General features: G+C 50.4%; 1 long non-coding RNA gene across 2 annotated transcripts; it reads right to left on the bottom strand.

The window, feature by feature from the left end:
• Window positions 1–467: 467 nt before the first annotated feature.
• Window positions 468–2,316, bottom strand: LOC125082249 (uncharacterized). 2 transcript variants are annotated; one of them, XR_007121929.1, is made up of 3 exons: window positions 2,219–2,316; window positions 1,989–2,110; window positions 468–909 (listed from the first exon to the last, which is right to left on the bottom strand). It is a non-coding gene; the product is annotated as an uncharacterized LOC125082249 (long non-coding RNA). The 2 variants fall into 2 exon arrangements; XR_007121928.1 differs by lacking the exon at window positions 468–909 and adding an exon at window positions 1,310–1,555.
• Between the last annotated feature and the right edge of the window lie 19,382 nt (window positions 2,317–21,698).

Raw genomic sequence — 21,698 nt, 5'->3', positions numbered from 1 at the left:
CTCCAACCAAATCCATACAATTTGGTGCCCAGGCATTGCTAATGAACCACTTATCACATTTCTGTGTTCATTCCCAGAGCACCTACTGTGTCCCAGGCAAGACTGAAAGCACATAGAAAGTTCCAGTGTCCCCAGGAATTCACAACCTGGACACCCAATATGAGAGAGGGCCTTTGAGATGATCCGACCAGAACAGAGAGGGGCAGATACTGGCCTGAGGTCTCACAGCAGAGTAGGGCAAAGTGAGAATCAGGACCCAGGGTTCTAGACTCCTGGCTCATTGTTCCCCCTTTCTCTAGGGGTCTAGGAGGGAAGGGAGGCCATGGTGCAGAGACCAAGAGAAATGTGGGTTGGGGGAAAAGGAGGAAGGAAGAGAGGTTCCCAGCACCTGGTGCATGCCAGGTCGATGCCAGACATGTCTCTCTCACCCAGGATGTCAGGAAACCTCCCAGCCCCCCTTTGAAGCTGGTTTGATCATCCCCACCAAGTAGATAAGGAAGCTGAGGCGAAGGCAGGAGGGGTGGCCCTGGGATTCAAGCCCAAGTCTATTGAACTGCAGAGCCTGTCCTTTTCACAACAGAGGTTGCCATGGGTTCATTCCTAAAGACCAGAACTGAAGGTGTTAGAATGCAGGAGCTTGGCTCCAGTGTTTCACAACAGCAGTTAAAGAAAGGGAGAGATGGCCCTTCAAGTGCTGCAGTGCGCCCCCTCCCCACCCCTGTGTGTCTTCACATGGGACACAGGCCTGGGTGAGTCTAGAGTCGCCTCTCGCAGGAAGCACGGCTGTCCTTCCCGGGGTCCCCAGAGTGACCACAGGACTACCGCCAGCTCCAGCCCCAGATGATCTTCAGCTCTGATGGGCGGCTCCGAGGAGCCCGCTGGCCATTCAGCTGGACATAAAGGCTACGTCTAAAAACAAACAAACGACTTCCGGGGCAGAGGGCAGGGAAGTGGTTCCAGCGGGGTGTTTGGGCAGCACGTCGGCCATTCAATCAGACCCGCTGGGCTGTGAGGGGAACGGCAGAGAATCAATCATGGGCCGTGTGTGTTTGCAGAAGGACGTGTGTGGCGGTGACAGCAGCGGGAGCCCCAGGGGAGGCTCCCTGGGGATATGTGTCCACCACCTGGGCTCCCACCCCTGCTGAGCCCCAGAGGGAACTGCTGAAATACAGAATCCCAGGCTCTGGGCCCCGTCCCCACAGCCAAATTGCCAAAGTTGGGATCCAAGACTCTGTAGTTTCTTTGAGTCCCCCAGACACTTCTGGGGAGCCACCCAGACACTTCTGGGGAGCCGCCAGGCTCAGGGACACCAAGCAAATTCCTAAGGGTGGAATGCAGAGGAAGGGGGTGGTTTAGAGAGGACGGATGGGGTGGGGGGTCCATCCACAGGAAGAACCAGGAAACTTTGTCTTCAGGAGACCTGACTGTGTGCATGCTTCCAGACCATCCTGCTCTCACCCAGAAGGCACCGCCCCTCCACAAACACAGTCCACCAGCTTCTCTCTTCTCTGTCCCTGAGTCTGCCACTAACACATAGTAGGTGCTCAATAAACACCTGTGAAATGAATGAATGAAACCTGTCTTGGTTTTTCTCTGTCCTTTTTTCTGTCTCTCTATCTCTTCTCATCTGTGTTGCATGTTCCCCTCTCTCTCCACCTCCGTCTCTGCCTCCAGCATGGCATTGGGCACCTAGCAGGGGCTCAGTGAATATTTGTCAGGTGCATTGAAGTGTGATGTTCTTCCTTGGCTTTCTCTCTTGCCCCTGTGCCTATCTGTCCCTCTCATTCTGTCTCCCCATCCATTCTCGCTTCTCGGCGTCCCTGCATACCCACCCACACCCACCCCAGATCCACCTGCAGTTGCTGGAACCACCCACCCTCCAGTCAGGTTCAGGGATGCTCTACAAGTTCAGAAAGGAGTAATGGGGATGCAGCAGGAAAAGCTGCCCCATCCCTGCCCGCACCCCTCCCGCAAAGCCATAAGTACACTGCCTGCTCCTCAGGCTTCTGGGCTTCCATCTTGCATGTCTTTATTCCAAGCAAGCCCTCCTTCCTGGAACCGGTGATGGCAGTCCTGTTCTACAGCCCCAATGCCTGCCTCTGCCCAGGGCCTGCAAATAGAAAACCATGGAACCAAACCACTCAACACACAGGGAGATAAAGCAGGGAACCCTGCACTGCCCAGGGTCACCCAGAAAGTCTATGGCAGCCATTAGGACCTGGGGCTTGGGGTGTTTTTATCTCCTAAAGGGCACCTTAGAACGCTAGGGCTGGCAGAGGGGACCCATTTTGTCCAAGTCCACCACACCTTCCCCCACCACCATTTATTTATAGCTAAGGACACTGAGCCCCAGAAAGATTAGGTGACCTGCTTGGGGCCACATGAGGATCACAATTCAGGTTTTATGACACAACCCTGACATCCCAGATGGCTCAGGAGGTGTTGGGATTATAGGCGAGGAACAACTGGTCAATCAAGAGTTAAGTCCTTAGGGGCACCTGGGTGGCTCAGTGGGTTAAACCTCTGCCTTCGGCTCAGGTCATGATCTCAGGGTCCTGGGATCGAGCCCCGCATCGGGCTCTCTGCTCAGTGAGGAGCCTGCTTCCTCCTCTCTCTCTCTCTCTCTCTCTGCCTGCCTCTACACCTACTTGAGATTGAAATAAATAATATTTAAAAAAAAAAAACAGTTAAGTCCTTAATATACTGGCCTCGTGTCATAAGTGATTTAACTGAACTTCGTTAAAATGAGTCAAGGTCAACTTAACTAACCATATCCCTCCCCACCCCCCACCTCCACAATGAGGCAGGTTATATACAATAAGCACATCCCCCAGCCCCATCAGCTCTCTGGCAATTCAAAAAGAAATAAGAGATCTGGCATTTTTTTTTTTCATCTCTACCAAAGTAGAACCTACATGCACAAAAAGGCGTGCATTGTAAGTCTACAGCTCAAAAAGCTTCACCAAGTGCACATACCCATATAACCAGCTACCAGAAGTCCCCTCTCCTACCCTGTCCTAGTCACTGTCCCCCAGGGGAACTGCTATCCTGACTTACCTAACCAGAGATCACTTCCACCTACTCTGCACATTGTATACAAATAGAATCCTAGAGTATGCCCCCTGCTATGGGAAACTTACAGGACATCTATGATTCATCCCCTTGTGTGTTGTGGTAGTCCATTCGTAACCCTTGTTGGGTATTATTCCACTGGTGACTATACCACAGTGTAACCATTTTACTCTTGATAATGTATCAGTTAGCTCTGGTTGGGTAACAAAACTCCCCAAAGCTTGGTGCCTTAAAACAACTATTTATTTAGCACCGCCTTCTGCTGGTAGATTTGGACTGGGATCTGCTAGCTGGTTCTTCTGGGCTGCGCTGGGCTGGGCTGGGCTGGGCTGATCTCTACTGGGCTCACACATGTGTCTGTATCTGTGGCTGGGGCTGGCTGGTCTAGGAAGACGTGAGCTAGGAAAGCCCACCCATCTCCCACCTGCCAGCCAGCCAGCCTGGACTCCTCACACGGTGACTACAGACTTCCAAGTGAGCAGCAGGGAAGTGTGTAAGACCTCTGGAAGTCCTAGAACTAGAACGCGTCACTTCTGCCGTGTTCTATTGGCCATGCCAATTAAAGACCAGCCCAGATTCAAAGGGAAAAGAAACAGACTCTGCTTCTTCATCAGATGGGCTCTAAAGGATTGTGGCTGTTTTTGCAATCTACCAGGACGGGCATTTGATAGTTTCCAGTTTCAGCCAAGATGAATAATTCTGCTGTGAACATTCTATTTTTTTTAAAGATTTTATTTATTTATTTGAGAGAGAGAGAGAGACAGAGACAGAGATAGAGCTAGTGAGAGAGCACTAATAGGGAGGAAAGGGAGGAAAGCAGACTCCCCAGTGAGAAAAGAGCTGGATGCGGGACTTGATCCCAGGACCCCGGGATCATGACCTGACCCCAACGCAGACGCTTAACCGCTTAAGCTTAACCGACTAAGCCACCCAGGCGCCCCTGCTGTGGACATTCTCATGGACTCATTTCTACTGAAGATTTTCCCAGGAGCGAAGTGGCTGGGTTATAAGGAATGCTTTCACTCAGCCTACACTGGCTCCATAGGGGCCCAACTGTTTGTCAGGATGAACAGAAACTGCTAGAATATTTGTTATCTTAAGGAAATCCCCCAAAGGGGCCTGTGTACCTTCGGAAGACCCTCCTACCTCTAGACAAGCTCCAACTTCACACAGGAAGTGCCCTAGTTGCTTAAAGAGTGTCCCCCCTCCCAAAAAAATTCCTATCCATCAAGAGCTGAGGCATGTGACTTTATCTAGAAAGAGGGTCTTTGCAGATGCCACCCAGTTAAGATGAGGTCATACTGGCCAGAGCGGGCCCTTATTTGGTGGCCGGTGTCTTTCGAAGGGAATGGAGGGGAGATTTGGATACAGAGACGGAGATACACTGGGGGAACTCCTGCCTCATAACTACAGAGACAGATTTGGAGGGATGTGTCTACAAGCCAATGAAACGCCAAGAATTTCTGGCAAGCCCCAGAAGCTGGAGGACGTGAAGATGGATTCCCCCTCTGAATCTTCAGAAAGAGCATACCCCAGCTGACACCTCGATTTCAGATTTCTAGCCTCCAGAACCTCAGGAGACTAAATCTCTGTAGTTTTGTGTCCCTGAGTTCATGGTACGTGTCCATTTCGGCAGCCCTGAGAAACCAGGTTGCCCTCCTACCACCTTTCTGCTCCCTGATCTGGTCCAGAGCAGTGAGAGCAAAGGACAAGTTCCTCTCCGCCCTTCGCACTTGACCTTTTCATGCTGTTTGGTCTCCGGGGTCACACGTGTAAGCACGTTACTCAGAAGATTTATCCCAAAGCACGCACAGGGTGCGGGCCCATGCAAACACTTGCTGCTGGTTTGCCATGATTTACTCTGATGGAGGGGGCCTCAGTCAACGAGTCTCTCTCATATATCAAAAAGGAAATCCTGAAGACATCCCTATAAACGCAGCAGGGAGGAGAACCTGCCGCCACCATAAACTTCCACGACGAGGTGGCGTCAGATGGGCCATCTGCTTCTCTCCCCCATCCAGATGCGCTCAGTGGCTCTCTCCTGCCTAATGGTTCACTTCTGCAACTCTGTGCACACCCCAGACACCCCCCCTTCCCCCTCTTCTCGCTGCAGCATTAGCAACAGGGCAGCCTACAGGAGGAGCACATCCAGGCATGGAGGGGATCTGAATTACAGAACAGAGCCATGTTCAAACCTTGACCATGCCACTGCTGACTCCTGGGCTCATTCTGTGCCTCCTCTGAGTTCTAACTGCCTTGACTATAAAATCAGAGAGCTCCCAGGCTCACAGAGTTACAAGAAAACATCCTTCCTGACTTAATGCGTGGTAATCCCTCCTCTCCCTACCGCTCTGTGGTCTTACCAGGACTCCTGGTTGTGAGTGACAGAAACCCAACTCATAGTAGCTCAAGCAATGAGCAAACAAGAACCATCATTTGGGCTCTCTCATACCTGAAAAATTCTTGAAGTGACACCTTCAGGTATGGCTGGATCCAGGAGCTTAACAATGCCAACAAGAAGCTGCCTATGTCTTTCAAGTCAACTTTCTACTTGTTTGACTTTTTTCTCAGGCAGGCTCTCCCCTTGGCATGGCTCAGCAATTCCACCGGAAGAGAGAGTTCTCCAGTAGACCCTGGACTCACCTGAAGAAGCTCTGGTTAGCCACAAGGAGAGCAGGAGGTGGGAACAAATGCACAGACTCGTGTAACAGGACATTTATGAGATATCAGCCATTGCTTTTATCACCCTACTCTGTCTCTGTTCACCAATAGCTTCCCGATTACTAGGTAGGGTTCCTACTGCCCTCCATGGAATACTCGCCTTTCTCCCATCCCCTCTCTCTGTGCCCCCAGCCCAGGAACTGCCCTCTATCCCAGGGTGGCAACATCTGTGACTCATAACAGTATTCCATGTTGCCAATCATATTCTAAATTTTGTGCCCTGGGCCCTTCAAGACTTAGACTTTCGAGGTTCAAAAGCTAGATTCCAGTGCCATAGAATAAACCTTTGAAATCCAAAAACCACAAATTTGATGCTTTCTTATTCTTCTTTTGCTGGTACAACCACTCTTAAGGCAGAAATACAGAATACTCCCTATGCCACCTAAAATGGAGGAAGGATGGGGAAGTAGGGGACATGAGTTCACTGCTCAAAGCATCATTCTGACCCGCTCAGAGCACACTTCCCATGCACAGCTGGGTCTCACACTGAGCCAAACAGCAGCCCTGCCAAATCCTCCTGGGGAGAAGACCCCACCCCACCCCTTGTCTGGGTCCTTCTGCCCTCCAGCTGGCTAAAATACCCTTCTTCTAGAGTGCCCTCCTTGGTTTATCTAAATGAGAATTGCTCTCATTTTTTCCTTCTTCTCCAAGCTTTAGGCAACCTGGCCTTGAGAATTAATATTACAGCACAGGATAATATGCTATATGAGATCTGAGCAGATCTCACCTCTCCTAAAAGACCATCAGCTATTTACCAGTGAGGACCTCTTTTATGCTCCTTTGTGTCCCTGATGCCTAGCACCTGGTAGACAGAAGGGGGTGATGACTCCCTATTTCCTCCCCAAGCCACTGAGTGAAAGTGAAAGACCACAGAAGGCAATTTAGGGAAGGGCACCAAACCATTAGAACTATGCCAAGAAAAAATGGCCTACCTTGCTAGGTGATGAGCTCCCCGTCACTGGAGGTAGACAAACAGAGGCAGCTTGGCAGAGACAGGCAGTTGGTTACCTGGAATCTGAGCACCAGGAGAATTGGACAGCATCTACTTTTGCTCATCATTTTATTGTCTGTGTTTAACACAATGCATGGCTCCTAAGAGAATTTAAAATACCCTCAGCCAGCATCCAAAGCCCTTTCTGTGCTCTCTAGGTTCTGCTGATCTGAACCCCCACCTTCCTCTCCAAACCCCTCTCTTCCCACTCCTCACTTGCCTCCAGCTACTCTGACCTCCTTTCCCTTCCCACCTCAGGGCCTTTGTACGTGCTGCTCTCCCTGCCTGGAACGTACTTCCTGCAGACCTTGGTGGGGCCAGGTCTATAGGCCAGATGCTATAGTCCCTTCTCAAGGAAACTTTCCCTGACTGCCTCATTAAAGAATTCCTTTCCCCTCCCTGACTCTCTCTCCACCATTAACCTGCTTTGTTTCTCTTTATTGTGCTTGCCACCAACCGCAATAATCCTGTTTGTTTATCCACTGTCTCTCCAACTCAAATGGAAGCTTGTTCACCACTAAATCTCAGAGCTTAGCCCAGTCCCTGCCCATAGGAGCTGCTCAGTAAGTGTTTGCAGAATGAGGTGTGTTTTTTAGGATAGGATTAGATGCTATAAGAGGCAAGCCACCGGGGCAGTGGCTTGACACCATGACTGTGTTTTCTTTTGAAGGCCACGTGGTGTTCACCACTGGTAGGCAGCCCTCCAATGACCCAGGCTCTTTCCATTGTATGGCTCTGCCCTCCTCTAGGACGTCAGAGTCAGAGTCTCCTGCCTTCAGGAAAAGAGAGAGAGCAAGGGGTTTGGGGAGTCAGGGAGGTTGTGGATCAGACCTAAATAATGGTTTATGTTGCTTCTGTCCACATTCTGTTAGCCAGAATTCAGTCACAGGGAAACAGGTTTAATGAACGGCCAGCCACAGGGGTGAGTGATGAATGAATGAATAAATGAATGAATGAACGAATAAATGAAAAAAAAATCTCTTACATATCTCGCAGTTCAAGACCCCTTATAAAATTCCAACTCCTGCAGATCTTTTTAACCCCGTCGCCAGGATGACAGAAAATAAGGGCTCCGGGCCCCACATGTGCAGCCCTGGGAGCAGGCAGGCAGGGCAGCCAGGCTGCTGGCTCCAGGTAAAACCAGCCCAGGGGTGGTCTGGGCTTTCTTGAGAGGTGCCTGTCTGTGCAGGGGGCAGCTCTCACCCCTTCAGAGCAAAGGAGAATTGAATCTATTTGCTCGGGATGACGTCATACTGGCTGGACTAGGAGACAGCAGGCTTGGGGGAGTGGAGGGCAGCCTTCCAAGGATGTCCATAGGCATCAGGAAGTATTTGTGGAATACCTTCTTTGGGCCACTGACTTTCTGCTGGGGTTAGTACAGGCAAGTGCCTAGAGCCGCACCTGGCATACCAGAAGCGCTAAATATGTGCTTGCTAGCATTGCCCTTCTCTCCCTTCGCGATGACTCCATGCATTCACTCACCCACCTAATGTCTAGGGCCAGTTCCTGCCCTTCCCTGGGTTCTCGAGAAGTGGCAATGAACAAGAAAGACAGGGCTTGCAAGAATTGTAATAGATGTCAGCCCACCCTTCGTGGAGCTTCTAGTCTGGAGGGAGACAGTACTCAGGAATGGCACCGGGGGAGGGAATACTGCCAAGAAGCAGATGCCGGGACTACGAGGGAGCCCCAGAAGCTGGCCCAGCATGTGGAGGGGGAAGGTCAGGAAGATGCCTTCTGGCTCACCCTCTATCATCGCACACTCACTCACACGCTCATTTTGTGCTGGGGGACACCACCAGTGGGGACATTCCCTAGACAGACTCTTCCTCCCGGCCTGAAGCCAGGAGATCCAGCCTTGGCCAGTGCCCATGGTCTGATCCTTCCCCACCAACCTGATGCTGCTGCAGCTGCTGTGAAAGGGGGTGGGGATCCACCAAATGGGGAGAACTCAGCCCCCAGGAAGGTTCAGGGGCTGTGGGGGATGGGTGGAGTGGGAGGGTGATGGCTAGACCCCGTGCTCCCTGTCTCTGGATCACAAGGTGGAGCTGTCCACTGGAGGAAGGGTCCTATAGCCCCCAGATCTTTCACCCCAATAGCTGCTTATCGGATTGAAAGACAGCCGGCTGTATATTCAACTGTGAAGGGCAAGAGCCAGCTAAATGGACACGTACAAAATTGTAGCAAAAGACTATCAGTGACTTTGCCTAAACACAGCCTACTGGAGGCTTTAATAATACAGTTGAGCTTTCTGGGGACAACAGCCTCACCTCTTTAGAACATAGGGACTTATTGCTCAATGTTCACACATTTGAATTTCATAGCATGCATGCAGATAGATAAGGCAGGAATACGGGGGGGTCACAGGGAGCCCTGTCCTCAGCACGGGCCGGACCACGGCTTGAGAATGGGGCTGCCTGAAGCCCAGAGATCCCTGTGAGGAGCCGGGATTGGGACCAGCTGGCCACCAGCTCCCGGAAAAGCACCCCCAGGGAGAAGGCTACCAGATCTGGAGGTCCTGAGCGCCCCCAGCCCCCTCCCCACCACCACCATAGGAACAAAGGCCAGCCATCCTCTCCCTCTGGTCTGCATCCAGTCCAGGGAGCTGGAGAAATGGGGGAAGGGAGCACGGACAAGGGGAGTGTGGCGAAGCCTGTGTGCCTTCCTCAGGAGGCCAAGGGCACCCGGGACGTGGAAATTAAAAAGGAGGAGGGGAGGCCCAGCATATTAACCTCTTTAATCTTTCATTTCTGACACAGATTGTGGTCCCTCATTTCAAAGAATTTCAAGCTAATGTCTGGAGGGCAGAAAAATCTATTTCCCAATACGCGGCTCCAGCTTTTTACCAATCGACTGCCCTTCCTGGTACAATCAGCCAAGAATTGATTTTTTTTTTCTTTCTCTCTTTCTCTTTCTCTCTCACTCACTCTCTCTCTCTTTTTAATGCTAGAGCATCATCCAAAAATCTATCAATACAAACAACATCTTTGGAGAAAACACCAGGCTGCTTCTTAATTAACCCCAAAGCTGCTGGCCAGAGACTGTGGGGTCACTTCTGGAAGGCTCAGCCTGGGGACCCATTTGTGTCCCTCCTCAGAATGTTAGTCTCTATCTGGAATTCTTAGAATCCCTGTGTTAGAACCCTCTAGCACCAGGACCACAGGAGGCTACTTAAATGTAAATTAAGTTTCATTAGATAAAATTTTAAAAGTCAGTTAGTCTATCAAACAGGCCACATGCAAGGGCTGGGGAGCCACATGTGGCTCATGGCTACCATCCTGAATAGTGGCAGGCCTCCAGAACTCGGCCATCAAAGAAAGTTTTGCTTTAGAAAAGAGAAAGCAGCAGCCAAGGGTCGGATGTGAGCAAATGGGTATTTCACTAAAGCTCGATTTACAAAAAGAGACAGCAGGTCGAATCTGGCCCATGGGCCATAATCTGCTAACTCCAGCTTTAGTGGCTTCTCCAGAGAGTGTAAGGATCACAGAAGGTTAGAAATAGTAGTGGTGGGGCGCCTGGGTGGCTCAGTGGGTTAAGCCTCAGCCTTCGGCTCAGGTCATGATCTCAGGGTCCTGGGATCGAGCCCCGCATCGGGCTCACTGCTCAGCAGGGAGCCTGCTTCCCCACTCCCCCCCACCTGCCTCTCTGCCTACTTATAAACTCTGTCAAATAAATAAATATTTTTTTTTTAAAAGAAATAAAGAAATAATAGTGGTTAGGACAACTGGAAGGGGCCTATAGAGCCATCAGGGGCTAGAAACATGTCCTATCTTGGTTCGGGTACTGGTTAGAGGGGGTAACGCGCTATTTGCCTTTTACCATATCCAAATTGTCTCCCAATTCAAAATATCTTTAGAATGTTAGACTATCTTAGGGAGCCAGAATGTCTTGGAATGTCAGAATCCTGCAGAATTCCCGTCCAGTCTTACCCCCATGGGACACCACTGGAGTCTCAGAGGCCGCCAAGCAGGGGAAGACACAACCCCCTTTACCCAGACCTGCTTTATTCATAAGGGTTCTGGGGGCTAAGAAACAATTAAGAACAATAGCAACTAGAAGGTCCCCTCGGTGTGTCTGTGGCTTTTAAGCATGTGAGAGTCCCTAAGAAAAGCAGATACAAGGCAGGACTTGGAGCCAGAACCCTGGCAGGGGGTGGGGGGGTGGATTGGGGCTGAGCCTGGAGTTCTCCAAGGCTCCAGTTCCCACTCTAGCCAGGGTGGCTCTCATCTTCCATTTTTTTGTATATTGGGTTTCCAAGTAGGAATTCACCCATGGAAAACTCCAAAACTCTAGCTCAAACCCCTGCCCTTTAGTGCGGGCATCAGAGTGTTTTAGCCTAAATCAAGCAGCAGAGCAGAGAGATAAAAGCACACACGTGGGGAGCCAGGGGGGCTCAGCCAGTGAAGCGTCTGCCTTCGGCTCAGGTCATGATCCTGGGGTCCCAGGGTCGAGCCCCGTAACAGGGTCTCTTCAGTGGGGAGTCTGCTTCTCCCTCTCACTCTCCCTTGGTTCTCTCTCTCTCTCTCTCTCTCTCTCGTTCACTCACTCTCTCTCTCAAATAAATAAGTAAAAATCTTTAAAAAATAAAATAAATAAATAAAAGCACACACTCTAGGGCCAAAAGGCGAAGTTCAGATCCTAGTTTTAGCTGTGTGACTCTGGGCAAGTCATTTCCCCTCTCTGTGCCTCAGTTTCCTTCTCTGTTTAAAATGGGGTTAAAGACAGGACCCCACTCGTGGGTTGTTATGAGAATAAAAGGCATTCATGCTTGAAAAGCACTTTGAACCCGATGCACGTGCTCAGCATCTCATGTTCACTAAAGAACAAGGACTTTAGAGTCTGCCCAGGACCACCCCCTCATTCATTCCTCCAGCAATCTTTACAGAGCGAGCTGCCAGGCTTTGGCAAAGGGGACAGACTGGCTAAAGTACGACAAACGTCCCCCTTTCCTTACCTCCAGGTTCCTCCATTTCTCACATTCTAGCCGCCCCATCTCCAGGGCCCCCCAGCCAGTACCCTTATTTGGACACCCAGGCCTCAGTCCAGGAGAGCGCTCTTCTCCAGAAGCAACTACTGTCCGATGGCCCCAGAGTGAGCTGGGCAGAGAGAGGCCCCTCTGTCCCAGAGCTGGATCTGGCTGCCCTCAGCATCCCACTGCACATGGCCCAGACTCCCTCTCCCAGGATCCTGCTCCCTATCATCCCACAGCTGAAGGAGGTTCCACTCTGGGCACGAAGGTAGCCTGAGGCTCTGTCCCTGCAGACATTCGCCTGCCTGTCCATCCTGGCGGCCTCCTGTCTCTGAGGAGCCCTCACCCACAGTCACTCACTTGACATCTCTGGGATACCTACCATGTGACAGGTTGTGTCCCTGAGGGCACAGGGAAGACGAGAAACACAGTCTGCTCTCGTGGACTTCCTTCCTAGTTGGATGTTCAACAAACGACTAAAGATCATTGCGCTTGGAGATCTGTTCAAAGAAGAAAATAGCTGGACAGCATGGGAGCAAGTGTGGTTAGGGAAGGCTCCCTGGAGGAGGTGACCATTACACAGAAACCTCTCGGCTGCATGATCTCAGGCAAGGCCTCAGTTCTCTTACTGAAAAACGCAGAGGCTAATGCGTCTGCCAGGGGCTTAGAGTCAGGGTCAGAGCGAGGGTGTAAAAGGCTTAGCGCAGTGCCTGCCACGTAGCGAGTACTCAGCCAACATTAGCCAAGACAGAAAATCCGTCACCCCTGACGCCAGGCAAGGCCTAATTATAGACGCCCAAAGGTCTCTTTTCAGCTCCTTGTGACTCGGGACAAGGGCCAAGGAAGCTTGGGCTGCCTGAGAAAGGAAGGTTCTCCCTATGGTCATAAGGTCTCTGCCAGCAAGCCGACCCATTCCCTGTCCACTCCTGGTTCTGCAGGACCTGACCAACCCGGAGACAGCATCAGAGCACGGGACAAGGAGTCAGGTGGGCCTCACCTATGAGGAGTGGCAGGGGGTGCTTCACTTTCCCCATCCGCTAAGTGGAGATACCAGTGGAACTTGCCTCCCGGAGCTGTGTGAGGCTTCAGAGAAGGGCTTCAGTCCTTAGTACTTAGGCAGGGCTCTGTTTAACCTCTACAGTGTACAAGTACACACATAAATGTGAAATTAGTTGTAATTTAGGTAAATTCTCCCAGGGGCTTTCTTTTCTTTTACTCAGCAAATAGATGCAGAGTCACTTGCTGTGTCTGGCTCCATGTTAAGAGCTGGGTATACAAAGATGCCCACGACAGCCACCCAAGATCTTACAGAGCCAATGAAGAGGGTCAGGGAGGTTGAGGGGCATGTTTAATCTGCTCCCAGAACAAACTAGAGGTTCTAGAAGGAACACCCGCTCTTCTTTGTTCTTCCGCTGGTTTGCTTATTCACCATTATAGGAGCCGGGCCTTGTCCAACGTGCCATGGCACCTGAGATCTGCTGGGCAGGAGGCTGAGGGACTCTTTCTCCAGCCCCAGATGTAGAATGCTCTGCCTTGACCCTGGCCTCCAAGAGGACTGTCTTCACAGTCAAGTTCTGTGTTCGAGTTCCAGTTCTCTTCCGCTGCCCTGTTGTGGTACCTGGGACAAACAGTGTAGCCGGGTTGTCACTTGGCGCCCTCATCTGTGACACGGGTTATGGTCACAGTAACAGCGCTCTGTCAGGGCTGTTTAGGGGGGTGTCATAGCAAAGGTGCTCTGCATCTATCTAGTAGACGATGCTGATTCCAGCCCCGACACAGCCCTGGGTTCAAGAAAGAGGGACACACTCCTGCTTACCCCCAGTTCCAAACTACTGGCTGACTTTGGGGAGGACGATCCTACTCTGGGGCCATTTCCAGGCCACTTTCTGGAAATGAAGGTTCTGAGCTACATAGAGGTGATCACCTTAGATTCTTCCTTTCTTCCCATTATCATAGAATCGTTGCTGGGAAAAGGTTGTTCAAGCAAAAACTACATTTCCCAGCACCCTTGCATCAGGGCAGGGTCATGTGACTCACTTTGACCAATGGGTTATGAGAGGAAGTGGTGCCCATGGCTTCAGGACCCATGTGGTTAACAAGGGCATGTGTGTCCTCATCCTTTGTTTCCCCATCTGCCAGCAGAATGCATGGGATGTCAACCCACATCGTGAAGAAGGTAGAACCACAGACAGAAGGAGCTTGGGTGCCAGAGTCATGGCATGGAGGGAGGCCCCCCAACCAGGAATGCCAGCAGTGGGCTATGATATTAGTGGGAAATAAAGTTTTATTGCGTTAAACCAAAGAAGCATCCATTTTTTATATCAACGCAGCCAGCATTGCCTAAATGACTGTGTGTACGTTCTACATATTTTTTCAGTTGTATATACATCATCTACTACAATACTCAGCAAACTTCTAGCACCAGTATCACAAACCACTAATTTTCTGGGCATTTAACGTGTGCTAAGCACTGTGCTTTCTCGCACATTTTCTTCTTTATCTTAACCACAACAAATGAGGAAACCAAGACTCAAAGACATTCAGAAAGCTGTCCAGAGTCTTCAGGCTGATAGACAGAAGCAGTTAGAGTCTAGGGTTCCCATTCTGAATTGCTGGCCTTCCAGAACCCACGGCATAGATAGGAGAAGCCCAGATTTATGATTGAGGACACGGAGGCTCACGGGAGGTCCATCACTTGGCCACAGTCACAGAACAAAGTGGCAGTGATCAGCTTAGAACCCAGAGTTATCGGGCTCCTCACCCAGTCTGCTCGCCTCAATTGCTCTCCTCAGCACACCCAAAAGCCCTGACCCTGTTTGCACTCACCAGTGTGACCGTGCCATGACTGAAGGCAAACCTGGCATCCATGGAGCCTCTTATAATGCTAAATAAATTTTTCTCTTGGCAGCCCAGGAACTTATTAAATACCTGGGAGGCTGTTAGTACCATGTGCTGTCCAAAACACTCTTAATTACTGTCTAATCAAGATATCTTTTACAGTAGAAAAAAAGTAAGACAGGAGAGAAGGGGAAAGGTTCATGCACGCAACTTTTAGGGCCACTGTTGGGCACTGGCCCTCAGCTACCATATCCCCTGAGTCTCAGTCAGCAAAGGGGGACAAAGAAATAAAGAGGAAGGGAAACTGCCTCGGAAAGAGGCTTACTTTCCCCCAGCAATCCCACTCTGTGGACTTGATCTGGAGGGAAACAGGAATAGGTGAATAGTGAAGATGGACATACAAGGATAATCCTGGTAACTCAGCGTCATACTAAGTGAAAAGTTGGAAATATCTGAACTGCTCCACGACAGGACCCAAGTCACATAAACAGATGCATACGCAGAAGGGAGTACTATGCAGCCATTAAAAAGAATGCCCCAGAGCCATGTGGGTTGACACAGAACAATCCAGCGGGTAAAGCTGGTTGCAGAACAGTGCATCAGCTGTGCTCCCATTCCAAAACAAGATGACGTGTATCGTCATTGCCGGCACCTATCACGGGCTTAATGTACTCTATGTCAGGCAGCCACATTCACCACCTCCCTTAACCCCTGTGAGAATCCTATGATGTAGGAACCCCAAGTCATAGATGAGGACATAAATCTCAGATGTGCAGTCATGAGTGCCCTAGGGTCATGTCTTTAGCAAGCGGTGGGCTAGGATTATTCATACCGAGGAAGTCTGAAAGCCACAACTAGCCATGAACCTCTCTATAGCCTCCCCAGACATGAACAAGCATAATGGCTGGCAGGAGATTTCCATTTCTTCAAAATGGGGAGAGCAGGAGGTCCAGAGCAAGAGTTTTCTGGAAATCAAGAGGATCAGGTTTTAACAGCCATATGGAGACAGGAAGCAAAGCCTATAGCTTTCAAATGATGAAGTATTGGGACCAAGAGCCCCTACCTAAAACCAGGACCCCCCAAAGGGCAATATTCTTAAAGGAGGAACAAAACATCACACGCCAACAAAGAGAAGAAACAAGGAGTTTTGCCTGTCCCAGCTTGGACTCCGTGAGGGAAAAAATTTCCCTTAAGAATTTGTAACTATGGGGCGCCTGGGTGGCTCAGTGGGTTAGAGCCTCTGCTTTCGGCTCAGGTCATGATCCCAGGGTCCTGGGATCGAGCCCCGCATCGGGCTCTCTGCTCAGCAGGGAGCCTGCTTCCTCCTCTCTCTCTCTGCCTGCCTCTCTGCCTACTTGTGATCTCTGTCTGTCAAATGAAATGAATAAAATCTTTAAAAAAAAAAAAAAGAATTTGTAACTATGGACCTACAATCACACCACTTCGGAGTTTAAATCTGTATTCCCTGCACTGAAGGGAACCTCCATGCTGAGACCAGGAATGAGGACATCATGCCAAATCAGACAGAAGCAAATGCTAATCCTTCTGTAGATCTTTCTGGAGGGGATCAGACACCCACTCAGCGGTAACGCCCAGGATTCCCATGGATATGGTCACACTAAAGATGAGCTTGCAAACCCAGATTATAACACATACGAGAAAGCAAACCACCACAAAAATGTCTGGAAAGACACTGGAGGAACTGATTGTCTTTGGAGAGTTAGTAATGGAAGGATAGTGTGAGCAAGGCTGGGGCTTTTTACTTAACACACATGTAAGACAGGGTGAATTTCTGAGAATAAGGAGTTAATAATACTGCTTTCTTCTTTCTGCTTTAAAATATGAAATACTTAAGTTGAACAGAAATAAAAGAAAGAAGACAGGAGGGAGATGGGAAAAAGAGGGGAACCTAGCTTTTCTGGCCCCGCCCCCCACCTGCAAGCCTACTCCCCACTCCACCCCTGCCAGTTATAGCCATGGCCACTGGCTTTGGCGACACTTCCTAGAACAGAGTTGGGATCCTTCCCATTTGCCAAGGATGTTCTCCTATATAATGATCAGCCATATAAAATCCTTCATTGGGGTCTGTGCTCCCAAAGCCTCCAATAGAAGGGAGGCACTACTTTAATTCCTCTGCCGACATCAGCTGGTCCCAGTCTCTCTGTTTCTATCTCTTAAATATTCCTCAAGCCCCACCACCATGCTCCTTCCCCAGTCCCTCCCCTGTCCAGAACACATCTCAAGTCTTGCTCAGAACTCAGTTCTCTCAGCCCTTCTGCTGACCGCCTTCCAGCCCATCCACCAGCCAGTACCCAATAGAGTCTTCTTCCCAGCATGCGAATTAGACTCCTCCCCTAACTAAAATGTTCCAGTGGGTTCCCTCTGGCTCAGAATAAACTACAAGTTCCTGGATGACCCGGTCCCCACTGGCCAGGCTCAGGTAATCACTCACAGTGTCCCTCCTGTCCATTCCCTTCCACTGACTCTGCTCCATTCACATTGGCCTCATGTTGGGCCTAGGAACACACAATTCAGACCCCCTGGGCAGTGGGGCCCATCCACTGTCTGGCCATTTTCCCTGCACAGGGAAACCTCTACTCTTCAGATTCAGGCTAAATGCCCTTGCCCTCAGGAGGTCTCCCTGTACCTGCCTAGCATGGTGGATAGAATTATGACCCCCAAAGTTGCCCACACCCTAACTCCAGAACCTATGAATCAGTGACCTTACCTGGCAATAGAGAGTCACCAGGTATGATAAAACTAAGGATCTTGAGATGGGAGGATTATCCTGGCTGATCTGGATGCGTCCAATGCCATCATAAGTGACCTTATAAGGGAAGAGTAGGAGACTCAGAGTCAAAGAAGGCAACAGAGACAGATATTGGAAGATCCAAGGTTCTGGTTTTCAGGATAGAGTAGAGGACCACAAGTCTAGGAAGGCAGGTAGCCTCTGAAAGCTAGAAAGGCAAGGACACGGACTCTCCACCAGGAGCCTCTAAAAGAAGTCATCTCTACTGTTAAAAACAAGACAACAGGCCCAAAATGAAGTCACTGACGCTAAGCCTCCTGTCACCAAACCGAGACTTAGTTACAGTTCTGCCTGTCCCAGACCTGGGATCTTAAACCAGTCAGTCAGAAGCCTCCTTAAAAAAAAAAAAAAAAAAAAAAAGCCTCCTAATAGGCACCAGAAAAGAAATCGGCTTGATGGACCCTTCCCCTCTCCTAAAGGAAAATAACCCTAAAATAATAAACCACTTGTTTGCCTAGAACATCCTTGTCCCCGCTCCCATCTGTCTATAACAGTCTTCCTCATTGTGTAACTCCTCAGAGCTCTTCTGTCTCCTAGATGGGATGCTGCCCTGCCCATGAGTCTCTGAATAAAACCAAGAAGATCTTTCAAATTTTCTCAGTCGAATTTTGTTTTTCGACATCGCCAACACCTTGATTTGAGGACCTCGGGGCTCTAGAACTGTAAGGGAATAAATGTGGGTTGTTGGAAGACACTACGTTTATAGTGATTTGTTACAGCAGCCACAGGAAACTCATACACCTCAGACTGGTTGTCTCCGTATTCTCCAGGAGCATCGAGTCTCTGGTCCCAGCATCACCCACCTGAGGGTTTTTCCGGACCAGCAGAAGGCATGCAGGAAGTGCTGGGGAACTAAGAGCTCCAGGAGTATAAACATCCCAGCTCCCTCCCCATACTGGGAGCATAGCTGGAGGGGCATGGCGTGTGCAGAAATGGTCTCCCGAGGCACCCCCTTAGCTGGAATGGCAGCTGCCCACCACCATCATGGACTCATGTTCCCTGTAGGAGCTGCCTTCCCCTCCCTGCCTCACTGCCCCACTCCTCCTCAGGTGCTTTCTAGAATCATCTCTCACACAAATCACTTGCCTTTGAATCTTTATCTCTGTATGACCCAAACCAAGTCGTACCCCTCCCACCATCCCACCACTGTCCTGCTTCCTCCCTCACCATCCCTTTTCCCTGTCCTCCCAGCACCCATCCAGGTTGTCACTCTCTGTCTTGTCCCTGGGACTGTCAGCCCCTCTGAGGCAGGACCCTGTGCACCCAGTCACTGCATGTCTCTGGAGCCTGGCATGGAGTCCAACACACGGGGCACACTAGATAAATGTGTGTCTAGTGGCTGACTGAATATATCAGCTTTGTAGAGAAAGAGTGTCCTCTGGAAGGCACAAGGCACTCCCACTGCCAACAGCTTCCTAACTAGCCTTTGGGGGCAACCTTCATGGATCCCAAACACCAGCTACAATTAGTGTCCTCCACCTGCATGCAAACAATAGAGGCACCAAAATCCTCCAGGGGAGTTTGTTCTAAATGGATTAACTGTGCCCTCTGCAACCATCACCTGCTTGCATAGACAAGGCTTCCTTGTCTGCGGAGAGGACAAAGCCCCAACTCTTGATGAGGGGCCCCCCAAAAGAGGCTACATCTGCAATGGTTCCCCGTGCACTCTTGGGGTGCCAGGCACCTGGCAGTCTCCTGCCTCCTTGACCTTGTCCAGGCTATGCCCCTCACCTGGAATTCCTTTTGTGCACCTGGAAAACAGTTTATCTTTCCAGATATCCCTCAAGCAGATATCTCTCCAGGTCTTTCCTTACTTTCCTTTTCTTGGACCATCCTTCTGCCCAGTCCCTCTGACACTCACTGGTTTGGGCATCTTGTCTCCCAAACACATTTCTTGGAAGAACCCTCCCTTTTCCTCTCTGTTCTCCAATGTCTGGCACAACGTAAGTGCCCAATGCTTGATAGCATGTACAGTTCCCACCCCCCCCCCAACCTTTGGCTGTAAACCCGAGAGGTTTAGAGGCTCACCCCACACCCCTGCCCCACAGTGGGTCCCAAGCCCAATAACTGGCCACAGCTGGAATCTGGGTGGCCCAAAATGAACAAGTTAGGAAGATTCCAAGAAGTCTCTAGAAGGAGAGAAAAGAGATGAAGAGACAGAGCCAAGGGACTGGGGCAGCTGTACAGGGCAACTCCATCTCCAACCCCATATCCCAGGCCCCAAAGTCGGCATTAGGTACCCTCACCCTGTGCCCCATCAGCACTGATGGACCTGGGCATTACCTTCTCTCTCCTGCTCACAAGCTCCCGCTGGGTTATGTTTGGAAGTTTCGGGGTGGGGGGATCAGGTTATGAAGACACCATTCTCCAAATTGCTAAACAAATAGATAAAGACAGGATCTTACCCCATCATATAACTTCAGACAAGTCCTGTGATCCAGAGTGATTCGACTGGAAGAAACCAACAGGTGACACTGCATATTCTCCTCCTGGCTTTACGTCCTCGGCAGGGCCCGGCCGGACTTGTCTCAGCCTTTCTGCAGGGCAGCTGTGTTGGGTCAGGGAGACAGGCCCATAAAGGGCTTGCTGGGACCTGCAAAAAATTCACTCATCCAACCAGTATACATTGGACGAACACCTATTGTGTGCCAGGCACTGTGCTAGGCTCTGAGGATGGAACAGAAAACAACAGACAGAAAGAGTAAGGAGGGTGTGGTCAGAACACTGTGTGCAGGAGAAAGAGGTGGACAGGCCCAGGTCCCCCAGAGCTCAGCAGATAAATCAGAAGTCTGGGGCTTGATTTGAAAGACAGCAATAAGCCCAGAGAAAGTTTTGAGCAGAGCTGGAGCCCATCAGAGGTGCCTGAAACCAATGTATCCTAATCTTGGCATGGGTGAACATCTGACTCTTTCCCTGCAAATAAGCCTGCCTTCCCTTCTCATGGGCAGCTGCTCCCAAAATCTGAATGTTCCTAGCACACTCTCAAAAGTCAGAATCCTTGGCCACCTTGTCAAAAGGATTAAATCATTCAGAATAACACTAAACAAGACAGGGACAGTGGTGAGAACCACAATATGGTGCCACAAAGAATTCATGGCGGTCATACCACGTACTTGATCGCCATCTGTGTGGATCAAGATTGCCTGTCCTTGTTCTCTTACATACTCCCAGGGAGAGTGGTGGCTCATTCCAGTACACGCCATCTTTCTTTGGGCCAGCTTGGCATTGGACTCTGCTGCCTACCAATGGCACTCCTTGCCGTTGACCAAACCTGCTCAGTACCTGCCATGATGAAGCTCGGTTGGCCAGAAGGAGAGGGTGAGAAAACTAAAGACCTTCTGGGCGAAAGATTCCTTGCCATCTGTTGATAAGTGGTGACTTGGGAATCTCAGAGGCCCCTGTCTTCCCCCCACAGGGCCCCCAGACTCAATCGTGCGCGTTGTCTGGATTTTCTCCTCACTGCGAATTAGACTTGCCCACAAAGCTGGGAAGGAGTTGAAGCTGTCAAAGCTGGTGAAGGTCCACACACTCATACTGGAATGATCTCATCAACCAAGGAGTTCCTGGCATGGCTGTTGATTCCTCCATCAGATTCCTTCTCTCGCTCAGCCCGCGCTCCAGAGCTTTTTGTGGGTGTGTGCCTGCTGATCTTGCCAGCCTTGGCTCCTTCTATTATCCCACATTTCCCTGCTCATTCCAGCCTCCCCAAATCCGTCAGCAGGTCCTCTTCATTCTCTGCACCTTTGCACCTGCTGATCTGTCTGTCTGCAACAGCATCCCCTTCCTTCTGTCCCTGGAAAATTCCTGCTCCCTACCCAGCTAAAATGTCCCCTTCTCCGGGAAGCTCCTCTGTCTTGAGTCTGGCTCTGATCCTCCTCTGACGTTCTGGGTCCATCACCCCCATTGGACAGGGAGATTCTCCAGGAGTGGGGGGACACTGTGTTTCCCTCCCTCACCATCTGCCAGCACCCTGACCCAAGGGTCCTTTGGGTTCACATGCCTTAAACTCCTGAGCCTCAGTTTCCTCAACTGGAGGATGGAATCATCATTCCAGCCTCCCAGCTTTGTGGGGAGGAGGACACGAGCACATGAGTCTCCACATGGAAGCTGGACAGGTCAGGAGAAACAAATGGCTTTCCCTCACGGCATCCCAGGAGGCCAGAGTGGAACCAACCCCCTCCTGCGGGGGAGTGAGGATGACACTTGTGTGCATCTGTTCCCTGCCAGGAAAAAAAAAAAAAAAGGCAACAATGAGAAATACAGGTCCTGGGCTCCTCAAAGCCATCTTCCTCTCATGTCCT

This window comes from Lutra lutra, chromosome 12, assembly GCF_902655055.1.
Source record: "Lutra lutra chromosome 12, mLutLut1.2, whole genome shotgun sequence".
Classification (NCBI taxonomy): Eukaryota; Metazoa; Chordata; class Mammalia; order Carnivora; family Mustelidae; genus Lutra; species Lutra lutra.
Note: the sequence above shows the minus strand (reverse complement) of the source record. Positions and strands in the feature narration are given on the sequence as shown.